General features: G+C 38.6%; 1 protein-coding gene across 3 annotated transcripts in view; it reads right to left on the reverse strand.

The window, feature by feature from the left end:
• The window catches only part of LOC135214466 (uncharacterized), a 422,924-nt gene that overhangs the window by 390,904 nt on the left and 19,520 nt on the right, over positions 1 to 12,500 (reverse strand). The window lies entirely within an intron of this gene.

Below are 12,500 nucleotides of genomic sequence, written 5' to 3' on the forward strand. Positions count from 1 at the left end.
AAGTACTCAGAGAAGCATGCTTCTTTTAACAGCCAGGGACATAAACATTACCTGGATACAAGTGAAATTTTACAAATTGAAAAGACTTTAAAGTACATATATAACTGAGTATGCCTATCAAAATTTTGATCGTAACATTAACTAGGAAAAAATGCGTCCATACCAAGAAAAAAAAAATTATAATCTTAAACCAATTCCGGGTCCATTACAGAACCTTATAACTTCTTATTCCATTCCTCAATGAGTAAAATGTTAACTAGGAAAAAATGGGTCCCATACCAAAATTAAAAAAAAAAAATCATGACCTTAAACCGATTCCGGATCCATTTCAGATCCTTATAACATTTGTCCTTATTCCATTCCTCAGTGCGTAAAATGTTATTGAAAATGATCAATATTGCGTTTATATATTTTGTGCACAGACAGACAGACACACGGACAAACACGCTTACAAACAAACAGAGCCATGTATAGAATCCCTACCTTCCGCCCAAAATCGCCAGAAGGTGTTGCATAAGTCAAACAATATAGTCTCAGGGCAACCCGGGAGCGAACTTTGTTGATAAAATAATTTAATCCGGACACGACATGCGTTGAATTAAAGAGGGAGGGCGAGGTAAGAATTGCAATTAAAGTCCCAGCAGATGTTGCATAATGCAAGTTGCGGGAACCCGAAAGACGACAGATTCACGTACCATTTCTCTCCGCTTCAGACCAATATGTCTGCCGGATGGTCGGCTCTCTGCCATTACACACACGGCGACAATTTCAAAAACCCACCGCCTCTTTTAAGAATTTCATTAAAAGAGAGAGAGAGAGAGAGAAGAGAGAGAGAGAGAGAGAGAGAGAGAGAGAGATAAAACTGTCATTCTTATACCCAAATTCTTAAAAAAAAAAAGTGTGGGAGAGGGGGGAGGGGACGTTGATACAGAACGCAAATAAATTGTTAATAAATTGTTAATCTATTCGAAGGTCTTGAACAATGTCAAACTTATCTAAAATTCCCTCGTAATATGTCCATAAGGAGCATTTTAACTGTCAATACAGGGCCAATTTACAAAAGACTCATTGGTCAAAGCTAAGCTACCTCTCTTTTGCCTGGAAAAATAAAGTCAATAATTATTTTAACAGAGCGACTAAATAAAATAATAATAATAATAATAATAATAATAATAATAATAATAATAATAATAATAATAATAACATCTCATTGATGTCGCAATACCATGGGACACCAGAGTTGAAGAGGAAGAGCGAAAAAATGGATAAGTAAAAAGATCTGAAAATAGAAATAAGGATATGGGATATGCCAGTGGAAATCGTACCCATAATCATAGGAGCACTAGGCACAATCCCAAGATCCATGAAAAGGAATCTAGAAAAACTAGACGCTGAAGTAGCTCTAGGACTCATGCAGAAGAGTGTGATCCTAGAAACGGCGCACATAGTAAGAAAAGTGATGGACTCCTAAGAGGCAGAATGCAACCCGGAACCCCACACTATAAATATCACCCAGTCGAATTGGAGGAGCAAAAAAAAATAAATAAATAAATAAATAAAAAAGAAAAAAAGAAAGAAAAAAAATAATAATAACGTAGTCGCAGTAGGAAAGCAACAGAAATTATATAATCATAATAATAATATAGGATTGCCGTAATACTAGTAAAGCAAATAATAATAATAATAATAATAATAATAATAATAATAATAATAATAATAATAATAATAAAAACAGTAGTAGCTTAACGGCTACGAAACAAAACCCTGGCCTGCAAACGGACCTTAAGATCATTACCGTAAGGAACTTAACGGAAGTCTACTAAAGAGGAAATCTGAACTTCCAGTAGGCCTAGGCCTACTTCCACCCATGGTTTGAATTACACGATGAAATAGGCTTAAGCGATCTTCAATAGGCCTTGGAAGGCTTAAGAGATGAACCAGGGTGATAGAAGCGACAGAAAAGAGACAGGCATAAGAGAGCAACCTTGCAAGGGACTGAAGAAGCCTCGATGTGCAGACTTTCGACTGGACTGTTCGAAGAGAATCGGAGAAGGCTAGGCATAGCGGGGAGGTTTTGCACAGCGATTGATTGAACGACTGAGACGGAAATTGGCAGTAAGGTGTGACAGGAAGAAAACCTCAAAGCAGTTGCACTAGGAACCAACTGTTAAGAGAGGGTGGAAAGTAAGATGGAAGAAAGAGCATATGAATGGATGTACAGTAAAATGAATGACAGGAGTTGCATCTAGGGGCCGAAGGAAAGCTGCAAAGAAACTTTAGTGATGCCTATAGTGCACCGCACGAGGGGCACTGACGGGAGATACTCGGTTGATTCCAGAGGTATAGTCACTCATATAAGTTCATGGGTGCCTCCAGGCATAAGAGCGGAATTCCATCCCACCCCTTTCTGGACAACGGGTCTGTATAGTGACGCGAGACGGGCACACACCGAAACTTTCAACAGCAGAATTAGGTAGTTGAACATTTGGCCAGTTTCGCACTCCCAGACACCTGCCATACAGAAAATGAGTGAAATGGAAATTCTCTTAAACTTCCGCACATCCTTCAACTTATATGACTGACTGTATACCTTCTTAACCAAGAAGCACCTCGTTGACTCAAATGGTGCTTTGGTAGTCAGCCAAGGGGATTGCGTTCATCCTGAAGGTGTTAGTACTACATGGAATCACGATTCAAAACCTCTGCTGTATTTAAAGGAATGTACACCTGCCACTCCTTCAGAAAGACTGATAGTCGTGACTGGCATACCGCCAGTACAACATCGTGTACTACTTAGAATAAATCAAGGCCAAGCACGTGATCAGAGCTTTTGTTCGCATTCTGCACTTGAAAGTACCACTGGTTGTGCAATAACTACAAGTCCTTCCCTCGTCGCACCAGACCTAAACTGGCGTCCAAAGAAAGTTCCCATGTAGTAATGACGCTAATAAATATACATACACTATTAAAAAAACAATGCTTATCTTAATCACATAATATTTAAAGAAATAAAAGCAATTCCTAACTGAAGCTCTCAAAGTAAATAATTACACCAACGGTTGACTATGTAATACACACTGCCATTTATGAGTGATCCGTGGATATACGTATATACATTATATGTATACATACATACATGAATACATACATATGTATATATTGTAAGTATACTATTAACTTCTAAGTCGTATGAAAACTCAACACCACTAACAATGGACAGTTTCTCTCTCTCTCTCTCTCTCTCTCTCTCTCTCTCTCTCTCTCTCTCTCTCTCAATGCAAACGCTCTCGTCAACGCCCCTATCCTAGCGTCTGGACCCCGACAAAGGGCAGAGAGAAGCGAAGAAATATCCTAACAGAGCTCGTGGCAGATGTGTAGTATTCCTGCGGGTGCTACAAAAGTGACACAAGCCTCTGGAGAAACCGCCCCCTCACATTATATTCCTTTTATGGTTAAAATAAAAATAAAAATAATATTACTGAATCATCTCTGAGTCAATTGGGATGCATATGCAGATGCGATAAAGTCATACATAGGAGCAACGAAGATCATTATAACCTGAGTCACAAAAGGCACTTTATATGACACCAACAGTTGAGGGGTATTTTTGATGCTGTGGCAGGGGTGTAAGAATACTACCATCGTAGGTCCTGCGTGTCGTAAAAGGCGGCTAAGAGGACAGCTGCTCCCTTGCAGTCTTACATATTAATGTAAGGCGAGGCTCACCGCCAATAACTGTGGAAACTGCTGTCTTGTAGTCTTACTTTTTAGTAAAAGGCTAAGCCCACAGCCAATAACAAGGAAACTGCTGCCTTGCAGTCTTACTTTTTTGTAAAAGGCTAAGCCCACAGCCAATAACTCAGGAAACTGCTGCCTTGCAGTCTTTACTTTTTAGTAAAAGGCTAAGCCCACAGCCAATAACTCAGGAAACTGCTGCCTTGCAGTCTTACTTTTTAGTAAAAGGCTAGGCCCACCGCCACTAACTGTGAAAATTGCTGCCTTACAGTCTTACTTTTAGTTAGTAAAAGGCTAGGCCCACCGCAATAACTGTCAAAACTGCTGCCTTGTAGTCTCACCTTTTAGTATAAGGCTAAGCCCATTGCCATTAACTGTGGTTGATGACAGCAAGGGCATGAGGTCGTAAAAACCTCCTTTTGGCAAACAATAAACCATGTTTGATGATACCTTTGACAGAAGGCAGTGAAGGAGTTGCATCACCCAACCGACCCCTTAATGTAGGGATAACGGTGGGAAAGAAGGATAAGAAGTTGACGGATATTACAGCCCACGTTTATGGTTGCCGTCGTTCAGCCCTGACAGGTCAGCCTCTCATCCAGTCGACAGTGTTAGAAGTCCCTAGGATCGGGACTTGCCGTCTAGACCCTCCCTTATATTACCATCACTTTTGTCGGCACAGGTGCACGGATAATAAAAAAGGCTCGAGGAAAAGATGAGAACCGTGGAAAACCAAAGCAAGAAGTGAGTCCCAAAGATGGCCAAGAGATTATTCAGTCGCAAAATACGTAAGTAAGAATTTTACAAACACTGTTTTGGACTAACGTGCCTGACTGTGGTACAATTCCCTTGGTGCGTTTTGGGTCCTTAAACATTTATTTTTGGGATGCAGCTGTTAGCACATCGCCTAAGCGTCTGGTGTTTGTGATGGTCACCTATCCATGTAAGGACCAGCCCAGACGATTCAATGGAAGTCAATACCTTACAGTTCATAAATAATAAATATGTAAATAAATAAATTAATAAATATGTCAATATTGGAACCTCATTCAAAACCATCTCAAAACCTAGCAGTTCTCCCGTCCAAAGAATAATATTCAAATCCACCAATGACCAATTTGAGGTAACGAAACACACGAACAAACGAACAAGCGAAACGACAACGACGTTACACAACTTCTGTCTAAGAGTAAAACTCGAATGCCACCGTTTCCAGACTTTAATATGATTACTAAAACAATTTGCGAAATGCCAAATAATTCCATTCATGTCATTTACGGCTCTAAGACCAACGCTCCGCTTCCCTTCAAACCATATTAACTTATAAATCCCCTTAATGGTACAGTGCTTCGTCAAAAATGACAGCAGTTTTTATTTATTTTTATTTTTTCCTCCCAACGAGTGGAGAGCTCGGTTCTTGCGATGAAGGTGAGTTTATGGACTAATAATAATAATAATAATAATAATAATAATAATAATAATAATAATAATAATAATAATAATAATAATAATAATACAAAATCAAGAAGAAAGTATTACTCATAGATGTCGCAATACCATAATCATAGGAGCACTAGGCACGATCCCAAGATCCCTGAAAAGGAACCTGCAAAAACTAGACGCTGAAGTAGCTTCAGGACTCATGCAGAAGAGTGTGATCCTAGAAACGGCGCACATAGTAAGAAAAGTGATGGACTCCTAAGGAGGCAGGATGCAACCCGGAACCCCACACTATATATACCACCCAGTCGAATTAGAGGACTGTGACAGAGAGAGAGAGAGAGAGATAATAATAATAATAATAATAATAATAATAATAATATCTAGAAAAACTAGAGGCTGAAGTAGCTCCAGGACTCATGCAGAAGAGTGTGATCCTAGAAACGGCACACATAGTAAGAAAAGTGATGGACTCCTAAGGAGGCAGGATGCAACCCGGAACCCCACACTATAAATACCACCCAGTCGAATTGGAGGACTGTGATAGAGCAAAAAAAAAAAAAAAAAAAAAAAAATAATAATAAAAATAATAATAATGTTCCAATGGGTCCACAATAATAAAAATATTAAGAGTTCTTTATAATTAAAAAAAAAAAAAATTTACAAAAGCTTTCGATGAAGATGAACCGATGGTTCGAAAGCTTTTGTAGAGTATTTTTAAATAATACACGAACTCTTAACATTCTTTTTTCATTATTGTGGACCCCTTAGAACATTACATATGCTCTCGTGAAAGAGATGTTTTACCAATAATTTATAATAATAATAATAAAATAATAATAATAATAAAAAATAATAATAATAATAATAATAACTCAAAAAAAAAAAAAAAAAATCCGGATCCAGATCCGTCTAAAAATCCAAAAGAACAAACGAACAGACACTGGTGAACAATAACCTCTATCTGCCTTTGTTGACACAGGCAACAAGCAAACGAACCCTAGATCTTGACTAAAAGAGTTCTCTATAAACAAGCAAGGGCTTCTCCCAGCAATTCTTAACAAGGTAATACATAAACCTGTTCCCAAATCGCGTGGGAAATCCCCACCTGTCCCTATCTACTCTGGAACTCCATCCTACTTAATTAAGCTTAAAAGCGGGAGGAGGAAGGGAAGGGGGAGAGGGTGGAGGGGGGGGGGGGGTGGAGAGGCGGACAGAGATGAGACGGGTAACTCCCGAAGTCAACGATTGTGAGTTCATGGAACGTTTGAGCAACAGGTTCGTCCTCGGTTGGTTTCTTTTCAAGTGGAGGCCGATGGGACGGGCAACTAGGTGACCGGGCCAGTAAGAAACGTTATATTAAAAGATGGAAGACTGTTGAAGAATTGACGAGGATTCCAGAGACTACTAGTGAAGGGAAAAGAATTATATACTATATATTCTCACATTTAAATGTGAATACATGTGTTCCGCATATGCAGCATTTTAATATAATACATCCGAAAGGTAGTGTTCAATAAAAATCTGCCCCCTAATATTGTGGGAAACCCTCAGGCCCCCTTCCCAGGGGGGTTGGCCCCCCTTACTACTGAGGGTGCCTTATGGCCCCATATTGTGGGGAGCCTTTTGTGCCTGTAGAAACACTTCTACATAGATATCAACTCCGAAAGTCGTAAAACAAATGAGGGGTTATGACCCCCTTAGAAATGCCCCTCAAATTTCACAATTTGACTAAAACCTTTCTATGGGGGAAGGGAGTCCATTGTAAAAATTTGGTAGCCCTAGCTTTTATATTCTGGGCATGCATAGCAAACAAACAAACAGACAGACAGACAATCAGACAGAAACTGAATTATATATATATATATATATATATATATATATATATATAATATATAACCAGTGCTAAAGGACAGTGTAGTATTTAACAAAGTAAATAGTTGGACTATGGTGGCCGCCACAATTGTTGAAAAGGGTATGGGGGCGAACAGCCTCATCCCAAAAGACTAGTCGAGTACCAGATGGCTTATATACTGTCATGAGGGAAAAAAATGCATTCGGCGGAAAAAAATTACATTACATTGTATGACCTTCCTATAGAGATGCCACTCAGTAAGATATACCTAATGCATTAAGAATGACTTGGAGCTAATTACACCCACCAGATCGAAAAAAAAAAAATTACCAGAAATCTTGACCAAACAATCTCTCTCTCTCTCTCTCTCTCTCTCTCTCTCTCTCTATTGTGGGATCAATACCTCTGCCATGTGCGCTCGCCCAGCCATGAGCCAACAGCAACATGAGTCAGCAATCTTTGTCTCTGTAAGAATGGTGTACAACCAACAATGGGTTGGGGACTTGGGGAGGGGGGGTGAGGGTCAGCTCATCCTTCGGTCTTCAAAATAATGTCTCAGGTCAGTAATAAAACAATTATGATGTAGTCTAGCATAAACAAAAAAGGCTGACCGGTTAAGAGGAACAATACTAGGCCTAGTGTAATTCATGACAAAAATAACCACGATGCGAACAACACTGATAAGAAGACAACAAAAATGATGACCAAATCACAGCAACTAAAATCTCAGGTCGGTAACACAAGAATGATGATGTAGTCTAACATAAACAATAAAGGTTGACTGGTTAAGAGTAACAACACTAGACCTGTTATCAATACTCAATATGTGTGATTCAATACAAACAGCCCTGATAAGAAGACAACAGAAATGAATTGCCAAATCACACAACAATAATGATAACGCACTATTACTCCATATTTTCAAGGAATAAAAGTAATGTGATATATATATATATATTATATATATATATATATATATATATATACATATATATATATATATATATTATATATATATATATATATAGTTTTCCTTTGGCTCAAAGCAGAACAACAAAACATTTAGGATTAAAAGTAAAACGGGAAAACCAAAATCAAAGACTTATGCCACAGGAGATTTGACAGTTACTGCCGCTCTCGTGAAAGATACGAAAATATCAGAGGACTTGCATCTCGCTCTGTTAATCCTGAAGATAATTGCTTTCGCAACGAATGGAAATCTTATTTTAGTCCGAGAGAGAGAGAGAGAGAGAGAGAGAGAGAGAGAGAGAGAGAGAGAGAGAGAGTTTCTTCACAAAAACGTCAAAAGCCCAATACACAAGAAACGTGGACCGTGTTTTCGCTGTTCGATCGAGCAGGGCCTTATGCCAGCACGAGTTCGTGCTCGTACCGGCGTACAATGAGGGCAGACATACAGACAGACAAGTGTGTCCGCAAGGGAACTGAACTCCCATCGACCAAGCACCGAACATGACTATGATCACTAGGAAATACGACATTGCTGTTTATAAACATAAGGCGGTTCTCGGAAGCAGCTCCAGTCACCCAGACAATCTATACATATAGCTAGGTGCCATGCCACGTGAAAAGAGAATATGGAATAAATTTAATTATCAGACAGTACTCTCTCTTTTTTCTTATATATATATATATATATATATATATGTATATATATATATATATATATACACACACACTATTTATATAGGTAATATTTATTAACCTCAATGTCTTCATAACTTCTCGATTTCTTCACATTTTGGAAATGCTTGTGGCTTCTAAGACTGGAACCAAAATCAGGCAAAAATGAGAAGGGGGCTGAGAGAGAGAGAATGAGAGGGAGAGACAGTGAGAGAGAAGACGGGGTGTTAGGGACAAGAAGGAGGAAAAAAGACAGGGAGGGTTAGAGAGAGAGAGAGACAGAAAGACAGGCAGAGACAGATAAGAACAGGTGTTTGGGAGGAAGGAGAGAGAGAGAGAGAGAGAGAGAGAGAGAGAGAGAGAGAGAGAGTTGGTATTAGTGAGAAGAAAGAGACAGATGGTTGGAGAGAGAAAGAGAGAGAGTATGAGAAAGGAGCAAGAGGGAGAGGAAGAGGGAGAGACAGTAAAGGGGGTGTTAGGTAAGAGAGAGAGAGAGAGAGAGAGAGAGAGAGAGAGAGAGAGAGAGAGAGCAAGTTTATCAGTTGTCATTCAGAGTTATCCCGAGCAGCGCTGGGTCGGTCAGCTAGTATATACAATGCTACTATCTCTCTCTCTCTCTCTCTCAGCAGAATGCGTTTACACGTCGCTGGAAAAAGCAATTACCTCCCGGATTAACAGAGCGGGATACCATTCCCTCGTTATTTCCATATTTCGTCACGTGACTGTTAGTTGGGACATTCTTCAACCCCTTTTATTGTCTTTACTATTTTTGATGTTTTGTTTACATTCTCGTACGTTTGTTACTTGGTAAATATATATTTTTTATTTGTATGTTTGCAGTTTCAGCGTGTTTACCTGTTTCAGTGGTAGCTCGGTTGTTCATCTTATCTTAAATAAAATACAAATTTGCCTCTCAATGATATTCACACCTATAACTATATACTTAAATTGGAATCTGTCACATTGTCATAATTACCCATTCAATAATCAAGATGAAACCAGGGTAAAACCACTATAAAACCAGAGAACAACCTTTACTTAAACAACAATTTCACTCACATAAAAACCTGATATAACCAGGATACTATATCCACAATATAACCAGAAATCAACCTCAACGTCACTCAAATTACCTGATATAACCAGGATACTATATCCACAATATAACCAGAAAGCAACCACAAAGTCACTCACATTACCTGATATAACCAGGATACTATATCCACAATATAACCAGAAAGCAACCACAACGTAAAAATTTCACTCACATAACCTGATATAACAAGGATGCTATATCCACAATATAAACACAAAGCAACCTTAAAGTAACAACAATTCAACTCACAAAAAAAATCTGATATAACCAGGATACTATACCCACTGACGGCATCATACAGTTTTTTATAAGAATGAGGCAACGAGAAAAGATTTAGCCTATGCTCAAGTGTATGTGGATCTCTATTGTAAATGCACACACACACACACACACACACACACACACACACACACACATATATATATATATATATATATATATATATAATATATATATATATATATATATACGCATCTGTATACAGCGCCGCAAGCGTTCCAGAAATAGACATGAGACAGAGACAAACAAACAGACAGACAGACAGACATAGAGCTGGCCGCCTATGCTAAAGCCCACAATTGTCGTGCCAAGACCCGACTCGCTAGTAACACACCTGGCATGAATGCCCCGCCCGTGTCAGTCAACTCACGCCCCGTCAACACAGGCGCGAGCGCGTCCTCATGCGATTTTCAGCTCTCCTAGGGCTGGCCACGTACACAAGTAAACACACAGACTAGTATGTGTAATATGTTTATAATTATTAAATTTAAAATAATATAATAAATTAATATAAATATTATTAATTATATAATATTTATAAAGAAAAGAAAAGAGAGGAGAAGAGCTTTGGAGAAGGAGGAGAGGAGAGAGAGAGAAGAGAGAGAGAGGGGGGGAGATGAATAATAATTATAATATATATATATATAATTATATATATTATATATATATATTATAATATATATATATATATATATATTTATTATAGATAATATTAATAAAATAAATATATTAAGAGAGAGAGGAGAGAGAGAGATAGAGAGAGAGAGAGATAGAGAGAGAGAGAAGATAGGGTGGGGGGGAGAGAGAGAGAGGGGGGGGGGAGATTAATATATATTATATATATATAATAAATAATAATCTTTATTATAGATATCTATATATAGATTAATATACACATATATTTAGATCCATATGAGGAAAGTGAAACAACAGAGAACAAGCTCTTTCAACTTTTAATTATATTGTCGGGTCACCTCCTCGAGACACCATACTCTGTTTATATTTCATATCACGTTTTATAAAATTATATCTATATATATATATATATATATATATATATATATATATATATACATACTATATATATATAGTATATATATATAGTATATATATACCTATATATATTATATATATATATATATATATATATATATATATATATTAGTAGACTCCCCCCTAACATTTCATGGTTCGGCTCCAATGGAAAAATTTCCTCAACACTGGCCTCTTCTAAAAGCACCGAATCAAGCATCCACAAAATCACTGCGCCTTTCACCTTAATCTTGCAAGCACTCTCGTCGTACTTCCTATATAATGAGGCCCTTTCAAATAGTCTACACTACACTAGGCTACTTCTTTCCAGGTCTTTCTCCCATCCTATCGTCTAACAGCTCTTTTGAATAACCTGCCCTCTTCCATTCTTTGGACCCCTTCTACTTTTTTTTTGTATGGCGTTTTTACGTTGCATGGAACCAGTGGTTATTCAGCAACGGGGCAAACGACTTTACGTGACTTCCGAACCACGTCGAGAGTGAACTTCTATCACCAGAAGTACACATATCTGAACCCTCAATGGAATGGCCGAGAATCGAACTCGCGGCTACCAAGGTGGCAGGCCAACACCAAACCGATCATGCCACCGAGGTGCTGACCCCTTCTACTTATCTGCACATTTCTGACCCATTAGTTCCCCATTGGACGAGTTGTTATGTGTTCGCCCACCGATTCGGTAGTCCTGAGTTCGATTCCCTGCTCTGCCAACGTGGAATTAGATTAATTTATTTCTGCTGATTAGAAATCAATTTCTCGATATAATGTGGGTTCGGATCTCACAATAAGCAGTAGATCCCATTGCTAGGTAACCAATTGGTTCCTAGCCTCATACTAATATCTAATCCTTCGGGCCAGCCCTAGGAGAGCTGTTAATCAGCTCAGTGGTCTGGTTAAACTAAGATACACTTAACTTTTTTTTCCTGACCCATTAAATATACTTCTGTGAAACTGGCTGCACAAACAATTCTTCTAAACAGCATCAACATTTTTTCCCTTTCGCATTCAGCATCCACACTTCACTTTAATGAAGGACAGTGCGTTCAACAATCCCTTCATGTATTCCCATCTTGGTATCAAAAAAGCTCTCCAATGATCTGCCAAATCTTACACACACACACACACACGCACCCTGTTACCCTCCATACTCTACATATTCTGTTTTTCACCTCTTTTCTCATTTTACAACCATCCATTACTTGGACTTCCAACCCCTAAGGGTCTGTCCACACTAGCGGGCATGCACGTCGGTCATTTCCAGCTGTTCATATTTGCTCTCGCTTCTGAAGCAGTGTTACCTGACAATCGCATCGTTCTAGCTCCATACTCGGCCGGTCAGAATAGAGTGGAACGGGTTATCGGAACAGTGTATAACCCGTCGGGCAGTGCCCGCTGGTGTGGACA

This window comes from Macrobrachium nipponense, chromosome 45, assembly GCF_015104395.2.
Source record: "Macrobrachium nipponense isolate FS-2020 chromosome 45, ASM1510439v2, whole genome shotgun sequence".
Lineage (NCBI taxonomy): Eukaryota > Metazoa > Arthropoda > Malacostraca > Decapoda > Palaemonidae > Macrobrachium > Macrobrachium nipponense.